This window comes from Cottoperca gobio, chromosome 8 (genome assembly GCF_900634415.1).
Source record: "Cottoperca gobio chromosome 8, fCotGob3.1, whole genome shotgun sequence".
In the NCBI taxonomy this organism is placed as follows: Eukaryota; Metazoa; Chordata; class Actinopteri; order Perciformes; family Bovichtidae; genus Cottoperca; species Cottoperca gobio.
Genome location: NC_041362.1, coordinates 5,492,659 through 5,506,496, shown reverse-complemented (window position 1 = coordinate 5,506,496; position 13,838 = coordinate 5,492,659). Strand labels below are relative to the sequence as shown.

General features: G+C 41.7%; 1 protein-coding gene across 1 annotated transcript in view; it reads left to right on the top strand.

The window, feature by feature from the left end:
* The first annotated feature begins 4,041 nt into the window (after positions 1-4,041).
* The window catches only part of spop (speckle type BTB/POZ protein), a 52,132-nt gene continuing 42,335 nt past the window's right edge, over positions 4,042-13,838 (top strand). The window contains exon 1 of the mRNA XM_029438666.1: positions 4,042-4,196. The gene's annotated coding sequence lies outside the window, so the exon portion shown is untranslated. The remainder of the gene's footprint in view (positions 4,197-13,838) is intronic.

Below are 13,838 nucleotides of genomic sequence, written 5' to 3'. Positions count from 1 at the left end.
CAACCACTTTTATCTTGGTGTCAATATTGCCTCCGTAATGCCTTAGTTACCTCTCAATTACGTCTCTGTTTTCCCTCAGTCAGACACATACACATGCATACACACTCACAGACGCATTACTGAAGGAATAAACAGCTTTCCCTCCCCTGCTGTGAGCTGTGTTGAGTAATGAGTGAAAGCCTTTCTCCCTGTGATTCTCGCAGAGAGAGTGTCTTTCATTTTTTTTGTCATTTGATGTTCAACTCTGAGCTGCTCTCCACTCGCACTCCCTGTGTTTCACCCCTGCTTTCTTATTTCTCTCTTCGTCAGTCCTCCTGTTCACTTTCAATCGAGTCCAGACATGGCCACACACTTCTTCTTCTTCTTCTTCTTCTTCTTCTTCTTCCTTCTTCTTCTTCTTCTTCTTTCTTCCTTCTTCCCCCTCTGTCCGGTGTCGTTTGCCCCTGTGACTCCGGCAGTCTCAAGTGGTCAGTTAATACGAGGACAGACGACAATACACAATCTAACCAGTCATGCCACCAAGGCCGGACTGGTTGACACCAGCAATGTCTGAGCATCATGAGACAGCAGCGTCCGTCTGCGGACGAAAAAAAGGGGATGGAGCTGCCAGACAGGGAGATGGGAAACAAAAATTCAAGAGCAGGGATAATAGAAAGCAGAAAAATGAAGAGCCGACAAGACACGGGGGGTGGGGGGGGGGGCAGAATGATGGGGGCAGAATGAAAGATGGGTCGATGTATCACAGGTTGATGAAATAGAGCGAGAAAGACAGAGAGAGAAACAGCAGCTCAAACAATAGTCAAAAAACAGAGGAATAAAAATAAAAGAGAGACTCACTGAAGGGATAGAAGACAAATCAAGCAGAGGGCAGCGAGGGACACCGGGAGATGGGGGCAGCCCGAAAAATAAATAAAAAATGTCAGACTCGATTCTTCTTTCAAAAGAGGGGAGAATTAAGGTGGTAGAAGAAAGGATTGCTCCTCTACGTTTCACCGCCCCCTAAAACCTGCACAGACTTAAAAAAGACCAATATGTAGAAAGGAACAAAACGCCATGGGGGGGTACATCAAGCGCTTCACTACATTGAAAAGAGCCACAGAGGAAGAATAACTGACACGATTAAGAGCATAACTGTCATCACAGCCAATCAACCTCGCGCCCACACACTGGCAACAAGCAATAGACCCATCATGAGGGGGGGATGAAGAGCTGCTAATTTCCCCTAGCAATGCAGCACCGACTACTAATAGTGAAGCAGATACCTTAAAGGCCTGAACTTCTAATGCAACACAAACATGAGACACATGTACAAAATCGCTCCATCACAACACGTTCCTGCCTCTTTTACATTCTGAGAGAAAAGCTGACATTTAAATATAATCCCGCTGACATGCAAATTAGGTGCAGCCAATTCCATAACCCACATGTGCATCAGGAAAAAAAAAAAGAGAGACTGATGCGTGAATCTGAAACCAATCACAGGTGGATGCATACCCTCACTCAATAAAACGTAAAAGTAAATTTAATGAGCTTTCAAGCTCTTCCACGGTGACATGTCCTCTTGCATTTCTCCATCTTTTACAACTGCCTCCATTTCTCTTTCTCCCCCCCACACCACCACCACCTGCCTCCTACTCCCCTCGCTCAGTTTTTCATTCTAAATCCACTTCTCTGCCTCCATCTTTTTCTCTCTCTATCCAAAACAACAGCCATTCCAGAAAGAGGGCCATCAATCTTCTTCAATGAGACCAGAGTGCGAGGGGTGCCTGATGGGTTGTTACAAGCTACAGGTCATACCTCATTTCCTGTGGTCTCAACCCAGTATCACACCTCTGACCGGTGGGAATATTGGACACACGGAGTATAGACCACAAACGTTAACCATTTTTAGTTCCTAAGAAAACAACGTGGAAAGGAGAAGTTAAAGTGAGGACATTGTTATATATATTTTAATAGTATTATAGCAGAAGGAGGTGAAAGTTCAGAATATCATTCTTATTGCAATACTTGATTTTTTGTATCCACTTGGGGGCAGCACAAACAAGCTGTGAACACAACATTGACTTATTATCATCTTTCGGCCACCAGCCCCCGAGATTTCTGGGAATACATTGACTAACTAACTTTGTTTCGTGTATACAACATATCCCAAGTTCCCAGAGTCTTTATGACTAACAGCCTGAAACCCAAGCTGGAGCCAGTTTTGAATCGTTGCCTGATAAACAATTAGTCTAATAGAATATCAAAATGGATACAAAGTTATAGTACTGTTGCGCGACTAATCAATCAGTAGACCAATCGTGTCACCACTAGCTTCAACATCGTCCACGTCTTACTGAAACAAGTAGAGGCAACAATAAGAGGAAACTAGTAGGGTGCCAGGTTTTAATGTATAAAGATATGTGCAGTTATCTGAACAGTATTCTCTTTAGCCTTGGTATCATACTCTACATACTGTAATGTGAAAACTGGACCATGGTAAAAAACAAGGATTACTGAAGTTACAGTCTCAACATTGACCGCTAAATGTCACAAAGCAATAAAAAACATTTAATGAAGGGATGTAACGGGCAGGATGGTCAGTTCCCCCTTTCCCTCTTGAAAATGTCTTATAAATCTAGGTTGGTATTAAATGGATATATAAATAAAAAAGACCTATTGATCCAGGGTGCGTCTATTTTGTTGTCAAGTTTGGAGTGAATGCCTGCTTTGTTGAGCAAGTGATCACATATTCATTTCAGGTGAGCTATTGATCAGACGGTGCCGGCACCACACGCACACATCAGAGACACGGGCTCCCTTTTTGACATTTCTCTCAGGACTCAACCTCTATATTATGCATCTGATTGACATTTCATCGGTATGTATGTGTAAACATGTGGCTCTTAAGATATTTCATTCATTCATGTAGATCATCTCCTCTCTCTCTCTGAGGTAAAAGCCCACAGGCAGTTTGGACACTGGCTATGAATACAAAGAGCCCGAGTGTAAAAAGTGGCCTTTTCTTTGTTCAGTACATCTGCAAATATAAGTTAGTGTTTTAGTTTGTGTCAGAAATGATTTTTTACTTCTGAGGCAACTTGTGATTCACTTTTCTGTAGCTATTGCCATAATTTCAAGTCATTCATGCCTGATTTAAAATGCAGCTACTTTATGGGCTGCGTATAAAAAAAGTGTCAAATCAGCCAGCTATTTCTTCTTTTAATGTCTTAAATGTCAGACATCTTTATGGATTGGATGTATTATGAGCCCAGCGAGCGTCACTATGGCTGTTAAGCTTTAGACACTTTGTTACAATCCGCAGACCTTTCTAGAATAAATGGTTTGCCAACCAGCCGGCTCTGTGAAATCCTGTTGCTTTGTGGTTGGTTGACAGACAGGTGGAGTGTGAGTAAGCGGTCATGTTTATTTAGGTAGAGGAGATGTATGAACTTGTGAGCGCCACTGTCAGATGGTTGTACTGTTATTGGGGTCTCTGCGGGGCCTTTATTCATCACATTATCATGCAGCGTGTTCATCTGAATTATATCCACAAAGATTTTTATCCGTATTTATGGGTCAGAGTAAATACACCCCAGCAAGTATTAAAGAAGCATTAAGCCTGCTTTGAATCTTATTGCTATAAGCACCATCGTTTGATTTGCTGAAATGAGATTGCGTTCATGGCTCTGTTTACACCTGTGGCTTAGCTTAGTTTGCTGTTTGGATACAGTCCAGATACAGTTTGTGTTTGGATTAGTGTTTTAATGCCGGTTGTAATTACGTAAGGAGGGCCCCTGTTTCACTTTGTTCCGCCTCGCTGTGTAAACCTCACCACCTCTTCGTAAAACATGTGTCTTTGTAATATCTTGTCACACAGACACACACACACACACACACAAGCACACACACTCTATCTCAGAAATGTTCTGCATTCAAGTCTCCTACATAACAGATGCGCACACAAACAGTCAACTTGACAAGGAGTCTCTTGCAAGAATATGATAAGGCACTGGCTCACACCCACGCTCGCTCTCACAACTACAGTCTTGTTGATTCTTTCCGCTGTTTGCGTTTGCAGCTTGCCAAGAAGCTCAGGCTTTGGACAGACATGCAGTACTGACACACCTACAGACAGAGAGACCTGACGGACAGAGTCCAGCTGGCTAGTCATGGCAGCAGCAAGCGGAACAGATGTGTGAGGGACTTTGATCTAGGTGAGTACCAAATGGGGTGAGGATCTGGGGGAGGGAAGGGGGGACTATTGGTCTGTACCAATATAAGGAAATGGCAAGTATACTTCCATGGAGGGGGGGTGTGTTGATACTACGATACGTTTGTTGAATTTTCGAGGATAAAATGATGTCTGTAGGTCCTGGAAAAGTCCTAAAAATGTTTAAACTCAAGCACGTCTTTTTAGTTGAAGCTTTTTAAGTCTTAGCTTGTAAATGCTGTACTTCATAAATATTGCAGTCTTCTTGGTGCCATGTGTTCTAAACTGATTTGTTAGCCTGCGCATGCAAACTAATTCCGTAATAGGTCTCGAGTTAAGTGGGTTTACAAATGTATTTGTTTGACATGTTGTGTTCTTTTGAATTCCTCATGCCTCTAAAGTTGCAAACATTAAAAATAATGAGCTACTAAGTTGTACTTCAGTAGTTTCTCTGACGCAAACTATGTTTTGTTTTTGCTTTCTGAGATGCGTACACCTATTCTCAGATGGCTCGCGTTGAAACGAATAGTGGGTAAGAGGAAATTGATGGTCCAGAATGTGAAGTAAGGTAGATAGTTTGAATGGAAAACACAAACCTTCAAAAAAAAATGAAGGTGACAGAAGATCTTAAGGCTACCAGTGCAGGAATACCAAGTAGCAAGAGAACAGAGGATGCAGCAGACACTTGATCATATAAATGGCAGCTGGGTAAGAAGTTTGAGGGTGTATTCAGCCGTCATTTAAAAGTGGAAATTGCACTCAGTTCTTATAAAAAAAAAAAGACGAAAAAGTAAGAAGAGAGGAAGGAGATCAGGTTTTTAGAAGGGGGAAATGAGGGCGGAGGCATGGAGGATGTGCTAACATTAGAGGCCAAACAAAAAAAAAAAGAACAATAAAATATATCCTTCAGGGGAAATTATGTGAGCCTGTGTGTTTCATGCCTCCCTCCGAAAAACTTTTTCCATGTTAATTAGGTAATGTAAAACTAGCAAGAACAGCAAGACAGCAAAAGCTAGATGAAAAGAACACACTATATTCAGTTAGAGGCCGTGTGTGTGTGTGTGTGTGTGTGTGTGTGTGTGTGTGTGTGTGTGTGTGTGTGTGTGTGTGTGTGTGTGTGTGTGTGTGTGTGTGTGTGTGTGTGTGTGTGTGTGTGTGTGTGTGTGTGTGTGTGTGTGTGTGTGTGTGTGTGTGTGTGTGTGTGTGTGTGTGTGTGTGTGTGTGTGTGTTGTGTGTGTGTGTGTGTGTGTGTGTGTGTGTGTGTGTGTGTGTGTGTGTGTGTGTGTGTGTAAGAGAACCATAGTAAATGATAGTGCATTATTGATGTGACATACTGGCCTGCTGGTGTGTACAGGTTTGTCTGCACTTTCATCAAACGTTTAACAAAGTGAATCTTTACTTTTGGTTTAAAAGGTAAATGTAGAGACGCAGTATACATCTATTCTCCGTGTTCCCACATGTTTGGAGTGTGATTTACCTTAATATATTCAAAGTGAAACTAGCATTTCACTTGGCAGTGTCTTCTAACATCAGCGTTGCTGCATATATCCATGAAATTTAAATCTGTGTGTGTGGGATTTGTTGAGAAATGCTGGGATATTTTAATCACCTCCTTTCTATATTATCATACATACAGAGCATCAAGCAGAATCAACATGAACATGGTTTTGCAGATGAGGTGAGGCAGTGCCTGCGATATTGGATTTCCTCGTTGTGACTTAATGTCTGGTCGCTCGGGCAAGGCAAAATGGGCTTCGGTATTGAAAATGATAAACTATTGCGTGTGTGTTTTTTGTTTATGTGCATGACTAGATGTGTGTACCTGTACGCGAGTAAAAGACAGTCCTTGCTGACCCTGTACTTACAGCCAATTTGCTGTGATCACAGTGACAAGTGTCTCCTTGTGGATACTTAGTAATTAGCTAAGAGGAGATGGGGAAAGCTTGGAGTTGGTGGGGCATTAGAGGAGCTGTCTGAGGGCCCCCGCTCGTCTTACCCCCCCAAAATCTGTCAAGAGGCTTGTCTGGGGCCCATCCCCTCGCAGTCCCCTTCCTCACACTTGGCTGCTCCAGTTAATTGAAGCCACTTCAGATCAGTCAGAGGAGCTGGATCTGCACGCCTGAGCAGACCACGGCGCTCACCTGACCTGTCAGTCACTACTGCCAGCTGCCTGCCACACACATCCCAACACATCGTCCTCTTTCACATTTACAACCTCAGGACGCAGCAGGGATCCCAGGGAAACGCTCATCCACCCAAAACCTCCTCACTACATCTGTCCCAGTTGTGATCTAAGCCAGGGTGTCCATTTTGAAGAAGTGTATTTAAACCCTCAATTCTTTTCCTTTTCTATCATTTAGGTAGGCGAAAGCGGTGGCTTTTAAACTCAAACAATAACTGCACGGAGACATCTGTAAATGTGGCCCTCGAAAAGACAAATGCCGAAAAAAGAAGTTTGTTCAGAGTAAGACCTTCATCTACCAGAAGTGACCCTGAAATGCAGTTTAATGGCTATAAGGAGACTGGTGTTGTCATCTGATCGCCAGCAGTTACGCATGCTTGAAAAGAAAAGCAAAACAAATGAACCAAGGGCAAACTTGCACTCATGATGCAGTGAAATGCTTTTTCAATACATTCCTAAACTCTGCAACAGAGCAGACAAGAAGTGTTGAAGCTCTCTGCAGACAAAGAGCCAAGACTGCAAGTCCACAAAGCTGAGTTACACGGGCTGCAATTGGATTTGTTTGGACTAATTTGCCTGCCGCATGACTTTTGTTGATCGATTTTAGGCTGACTTGAAAATTGGTTATCATAAAAGCAGCCAATGCACGAATGAAACAAAGCAACTACTTGTCCCCTGATTTGGGCCAAAGAGCCGAGTAAGGTTTGCAAAGTCCAGAGAAGTGATGACGTGGAACAAACAAGCAATGCTTGTGATTCTTCTCGTGAGGACAATCTCGCGGTTCTCCTTGCGCAGGCAAGTGGCTGAGTTCGCAAAGGTCTCCTCCTCTCCAAAACAAAAAGGACACGGGGATTGTGCCGCATGCACAAAAGGGAATACGTCGCCATTACAGGCAACCAAATGAAACGGTTACATTGATTTTAAAATACGGATTTCTGTGAGTTTGAAGATGGACGTATAAAATATAACAGGTGTTTTTAGACATTTTACTGCTGGAATGATCCATATTACAGCTTTAAATACTGAGTTCCTGTCTTCTGCAACGCTGCCTTCACTGAACACTAGGGATGTGTGAAGTAGAACCACAGGGAATAGATCTTTTCCAGACAACCCACTCGGGAGTGAACATCTAAAATGAGAAGTGGAGCTTGTGTATTGTTTTAAATGCCAAGCCTTCTCCTCATTCGGCGTGCCTTCTTCTGCGAGCCTTTAGTTGTAGCTCAGTCGGCTGACATTTATTGCTCAGCCATTACGTACTCTGCTGCTGTTTAGTATAGGCCCAGTTGTTACCGCCATGAATATGAACAGGACAGATGTGACAGCTGGCCAGCCATATGTGACGAGCCTTTTAGATCTTTACGCCTTAATTATCCATTCCCTCGGGACCGATATTGACATTTAAGGTCTTAACACTCAGACCTTACAAACTGCCAGCCTCCAGTTGGCATTATCTTTCTCTTGGCAACAGGCACGAAGAGGAAGGTGCTTGCTCAGTGCCCCCAGCTAAATTATTTTCAGTCAGCTGTGGTGAGATTTCAAATTAATCAGTGTTGTAAAAACCATTGTCTGTATTCTGCTGACGAGTAGCTGTGACGAAGATTTCTTTCATTTTCTTTCTTAATGACGTTTTTTGTGGTAGTTTTTCCTCATTTCCAGTGACTGTCGAGGTTGGAAGTCGTTGTTTTCATTAAGTTTTATAGTGTGGGCACTGAGAAACCCTGGGAGGCTGTATGAATACAATTGACTTGATAATTGATTAATTACTGGAAGTGGAAGTTGAATTATTACGAACACTGTATCTATAATTATCTAATCTTGGCTGCAATTTTCATACAGCTACAATAATTGTGTGTGTGTGTGTGTGTTTTATTTAGATGATGTCACACTTCAGTGGAGCACGTTTATGGTTTCTTCATGCATGTTGGTTTGCTGCCAGTCTATTTTTCAGATTGTATTTATCACCTTGTTGTTTAAGCGTTGCTCTCAGGAACGAAGGTATTTTTCTTCATGAATCCTTTTCTCTCCCTCCGTCTGTATTCCCCTCGCTGTGTGTCTCACCTGGGTCGTCCCACACGTTTTCATTTCTCTTGTTATCCCAGGTTCTAATTTCAGTTGCCGCGGCAACCCTGCTGCTCCCTCCTCTTATGTTCTCCTCCCTCGTCTCCTCTGAGCTCTTTTTTTTTTTTTAAGTGTGACAGAGCTGGTCAACAACTGTGCTTTTATTTATAATTTTCTTCCTGTAAGGTTCCTATTTGATGGGAACCGCTCATGTCTGGTTTCCTTTCTTCTGTATCTTCATTTCATGTCTTTCTTGCTGACTTGTTTGCTTTCTTCTTGCCTTTTTATTTATCTTGTTTTGTTGCAGTCTGTCTTTTGTATTTCCTTTTTTTTTTTTTTGTGAGCTGTCAGTCGTGCAGTAAATTGTGGTCACTCAAGGACACTAGGAGGACCGTCAATGCTTATCCAATGCCAGACTTGCAGGCACATTAGTCATGTTTGCTTTTATGCAGATCAAGTTTAAATGCCTTCATCAGTTAACGTTTACACATACTGTAAGGGATGCATATCATTAATCTGATAGCTTTGCTATAATTCCCATTATAGTTACATACAGTTGTTTTGCATTTCATTGCAATGCCAGCATATGTTAAGTCTCCACTTGTTATACTTAAACCGTAGTGCTTTGCTGATTTAGTCATTTGCTGAAACGCTGCTGTTTTAGTATCTGCCCTCGTTGTCTCAGTGTCTGCGTTCACTTAAAGCAATGAGCACAAATGACTTGATCTGAAATATATGCAGCAGACGCTTCCATTTATCATATCATTTTGTTCTTTATTCTACTTGCAGCTGCATCCCTGAAAGCTTTTCTGTGAGATGCCGACAGTGTTGCCTTAAGTAAAAACAACTTATTTAAACGGGGGAATCTCCTCTTTATTGGTTTATTATATTCCATAAATACACACAACAGTGCTGTAATAAAAAGAATCAATTTAGTCTAGTATTTGTCAAGTTTAAACAAATGGCCTGTTAAAACCTAAAACAAGACTGTGTGTGTGTGTGTGTGTGTGTGTGTGTGTGTGTGTGTGTGTGTGTGTGTGTGTGTGTGTGTGTGTGTGTGTGTGTGTGTGTGTGTGTGTGTGTGTGTGTGTCCATTTACAGCTGTGATTGTCCTATTGGTCACAATATCCTTTTGGAAATGATCGTGTGATACGTCTACATGGTGGTGCATCAGTTTGATGACACACTAAAAGACCAGGACAATATAGATGTACCCGGGGACTGGACAGTTTCATGCCTGTTTGTTGCTCAGCTGGACTTTTTTCTCACGTCTCGTCTTTCCCTCCCTCACTTACACTTTATCTCTCTAGGAGTAAATATCAACAGCAGGAGATTATTCTAAAAATGCAAAGCTTCATGGGTATAATCAAACACTACATAGAAACATTGGCATATGGGAGTTCTTTGAAAAGAAAACGCCTCTTTCTGTTTCTTCACTAACTTCTTCAAGATAAGTCCATCTTGCTTATCCAAAGTTACAGGGACTGGAATCTGATTTGTTTTGACACCTGTCTTCCGTGTTTGCTTTGCGTTCTCAGTTTCTGTCTTTCAGAACATGCCAGCTTTTTTATTTATTTTTTTCTCGTTGGTCATATTGTTCTGTTTGACAAAACCTGTTTGTGTTTTAGATACTAATATTTAATTGATCCATTCTTTTTCTACTCTTCCTGTATTGCAAGTTCTTATCTTCCTGTATTTATGCTGTATATATTCAACATGGTCTAAGATAAATACTGTCTGGCTCCCCACTGTTGTGTTTTTTCGTTTTGTTCTTTCACTGTTTATTCGCCTCTGTCCCTCCGTCCATCACTGTCTGTTGTTGCCACCATCTTGGCATCTGCCGGAGCAGAGAAAGTCTCTCTGGTGCTTTTTGATTGGGTGTTCAGAGATTGGAATGTGCCTGCCTGACTCAAATGACTTCATTAGAGAGTGATAATCTCAGAGGGGGTCGCCACCAAAGGCAGCCTGATGCGATGATTCGTCAGGGCCATTTAGACAAAAGATGAAACGTGTTTAATAGTTAACATGAGTAATTTCAAATGGCAGAGAAGATGAGTTTTAGGGCTGGAAGTTTAGTTTAGTGGCAGTAGTGCTTTTTAGAGATAGCGAAGGACGGGGAGCTGAAATAGAAAGGCTTGGATTCGGAGCATAACAGTTGGTCATGTTCCTAGATTCACTGCGGAGATCTGAAATGTCACAGTGTGTGTGTGTGTGTGTGTGTGTGTGTGCCTAGTGTGTGTTTGTATTTGTGGTAGTCTAGCAACTTTATCTGCGTGACATTTCCTGCTTTCAGAAGCGACCACGGCACCATCAGATGACCCTCATAAGGCTCAGCGCTGCAAAGAATATTGAGGGGAATACATGTAACCTTAACTTGAATTAGGAAAAGCTAGGATTTGGAGGATGACATACAGGGTTTTGTCACCTTTACTAACACCAGCAGTTATTTTGAGGGCGTTCTGTGAATAGTGGCGGGAGCTCTTATTTGATTCCTCCGTGCTGGCTTTTCCGTGAGCACCCGTGTGCAGGTAATGAACTGATCTTAAATAAGACTTGCTGGCTGATTTAATACAGATGATATGACACATTCACAGTTGTCTGGCATCAGCTTGTCGCCGCAACTTCAGTTCTGTAAGGATAGAGGTTGGCATTTAGGTTCTTGCAAGCCAAACGGAGACGTGCGACTGGAAGCACTCCAACGCTCCCCACTATCTCAACTAGGGTTCCTCAGGGAGTGAATATTGAAAATGTCACCTGGAAATTATATGTAAATATTGAAACTGTCGAGATATATATCTTCTAAAGAGAGAGTCGCATGCCGGTATAATGGGAAAACTTACATACTGTATGCCACACGCATGGGATTGTCTAGTTATGCATAATTAGATAACGATGTGAGAAACGAGGCTCATGCTCGTTCATCTGAATTATTTGTGATGGCAGTGAAATTCAATTAGTAATGCTTTTGCTTTTTTTTTCCAGCTGATTCTATTTTAAAAGTTTCCTTTCTTTTTGTATTTACTCTTAATGGTTCATCTGACCAGCAATATTTCAGTATTGCTGGCATTTCATTTTTAAAATTATTATCGGGGCTGTGGTTCGACACTTTCCAGACTGAGACGGCTCATTTCCAGCACTCACTGTATAATGTATGTGCTCTTTAATGTATAGATAACAATGTGTAAAGGTGAGGAGATCACTGTTGGTTTAAAAAAAGAAACCGGATCCATCTTTTATGAATTTAATGGAGAGCAGTTAAAATTCTCTCTGAATTTAAATGAACGTGTGTGTGTTAAGTGTGTGTGTAAATGTGGTAATTGGGAGGCAGAGTGACGTCGGGGCACACGAAGGACTAACCCTTGTCGTACCAAGTGTAACCGACGGATAGAAGTGAACTTATTAGCGCAGCTACCTTTCCTCTCCCTTCGTTTCACTGAAAAGAGCAACAGCAAAGCAATAAGACAGAGAGCACCGTGTGCACCTGTCTCCCTGTCTTCACATCTCACAGTCTGCGAGACTCTGCCTGAGTTTCCATACAGTGTAAGTGGATATCTGTGAATTCTGTATAATAATGAATCGGAATGAAAAACCCTGGTAGTCGACAGATAATGTGATAAATAATGAGATGCATGCATCCCCCTCATTAAATTGAATATAAAATACCTGTAGTGAATTACATAATTGGTGAGCACATGCCTTTTGTTAGCACCTTTGGGTGTCGTGATGTACGTCAGTAGACGGCAAAGGAGAATAACATCTTGTCTTGTATTTCTGAGTTTCTGAAGACTTTACACTTTCGTTGTTGATCTGAGTCTCGACCGTCAGGAAGCCAATGATTTCACCTCATGGAAACGCACACGAATACATTTTACATTTTGAATTTGCTTGACTTTTAATATACTTATTATAGGGGATTTCTTTTACTAATGGACACCACATTCACTCTAGAACCACATACAGTAACATCCTAATAAATAGCCTACATATAATAATTAAATGAAATTACCATTTGACCACATGGTTGGTTTGGATAGGCACAAAAAATGAAAGATCATAGTTTGGGTTGAAATAAGCACTTAGTTAAGGAAAGGGAAACATTGCGGTTTTATAGGGCGGTACTCGAAAGACATTCTTGACCAACACAGTCGACTAATCGATTAGTTGAGTTCATCGAACTGCGTTACTCCACAAAGAATCTTGCAAAAGCACCACCTTAAATCTCGTGATTACCAGAAATGTGCCCATAAGTCTTTGTAAAATAAGTCCTCTAATCAACTAAAGAGGTGGCCGCCCTGGTGGTTTGGGTTAAAATGACTACCGTGCGAAGGTTAGGAGACTTTGTCATGGCAACAAGCACTTGACTAGGGTTCGGTACCCCAACCTTGACCGTCGTTTAGAAACGGGAAACAAAGAGTTTAGTTGACTTATCAAGCCACCGTAGTTATAATTCCCACGACTGCTAGAGGTCACTTTTGTGCATTTTCTGTCGTTTTCCTTGGGAGGACAGTCCCAACAAAGGATGACCCAGGACTACTGGTTACGATGACCCTGTACTGCAGCTCCCTGCTTCAGCAGTTCTACTGTGAGAGGAAGATTAGATGTGACATCTAGTAAGAAGCAGGCATATCGTCCCCTGAGGTGAAGATGGGCTGTTGTGTGGAAAAATGCCAGCCTCTCCCCCCCCATGGCATTAGATTGCCCTTGATCCCCATATTTCAGCACAGCGGTATGACGGTATGACAAGTTAAGTGAGCAGTTCGTCTTAATTGGCTCCTCTTCAGTCCGTGTGTGTGGATCCACTTTGGTTTGAAGTACCTTATGCTAATAAAAAGGCCAACAGTGGGGACACATGCAGTAACTAAAAGATGGTGAATTGTCAATGATATTCGGTTCATTGATGGTGGAAACGGAATACTAAACCTGGTACATCTCGCTGTCAATCATGCCTTCGATATTTCTTTTTTTCTGTCTTCGCTCCATTTTCCATCCCCAAAGTGAACTTTGATAGAGAGCCCACACAATTATTTATTTATTTTTTATTATCTTTTATCGTCTTGCCCACCTGACTGACTTTGTTTAAGATGACGTCTCACAAATTCAGTGACTTGTACTACTGCCGGCACAGTTCATCATTATAATTGTTGGAATGAATGGAGGAAATGGTGAGGAGAAAATTGAGGAAAGAAAACACTCAATATTTTATTATATTAAGAGATTTCAGACACTAATCACGCATCTTTAATTTGTGTCATCTTAGGAGCATCAGCGAACCATTAAATTCAACGTTTTGTGTCTTTTTTTAATTAGCTTTTATAGTACAGAATTGTTAGACATAGAATTCTGACTCTTGGCTGAATGTAAGTATAATACATTTGGTAGCAAATAGGGAGTGATTCTGGACAAAGC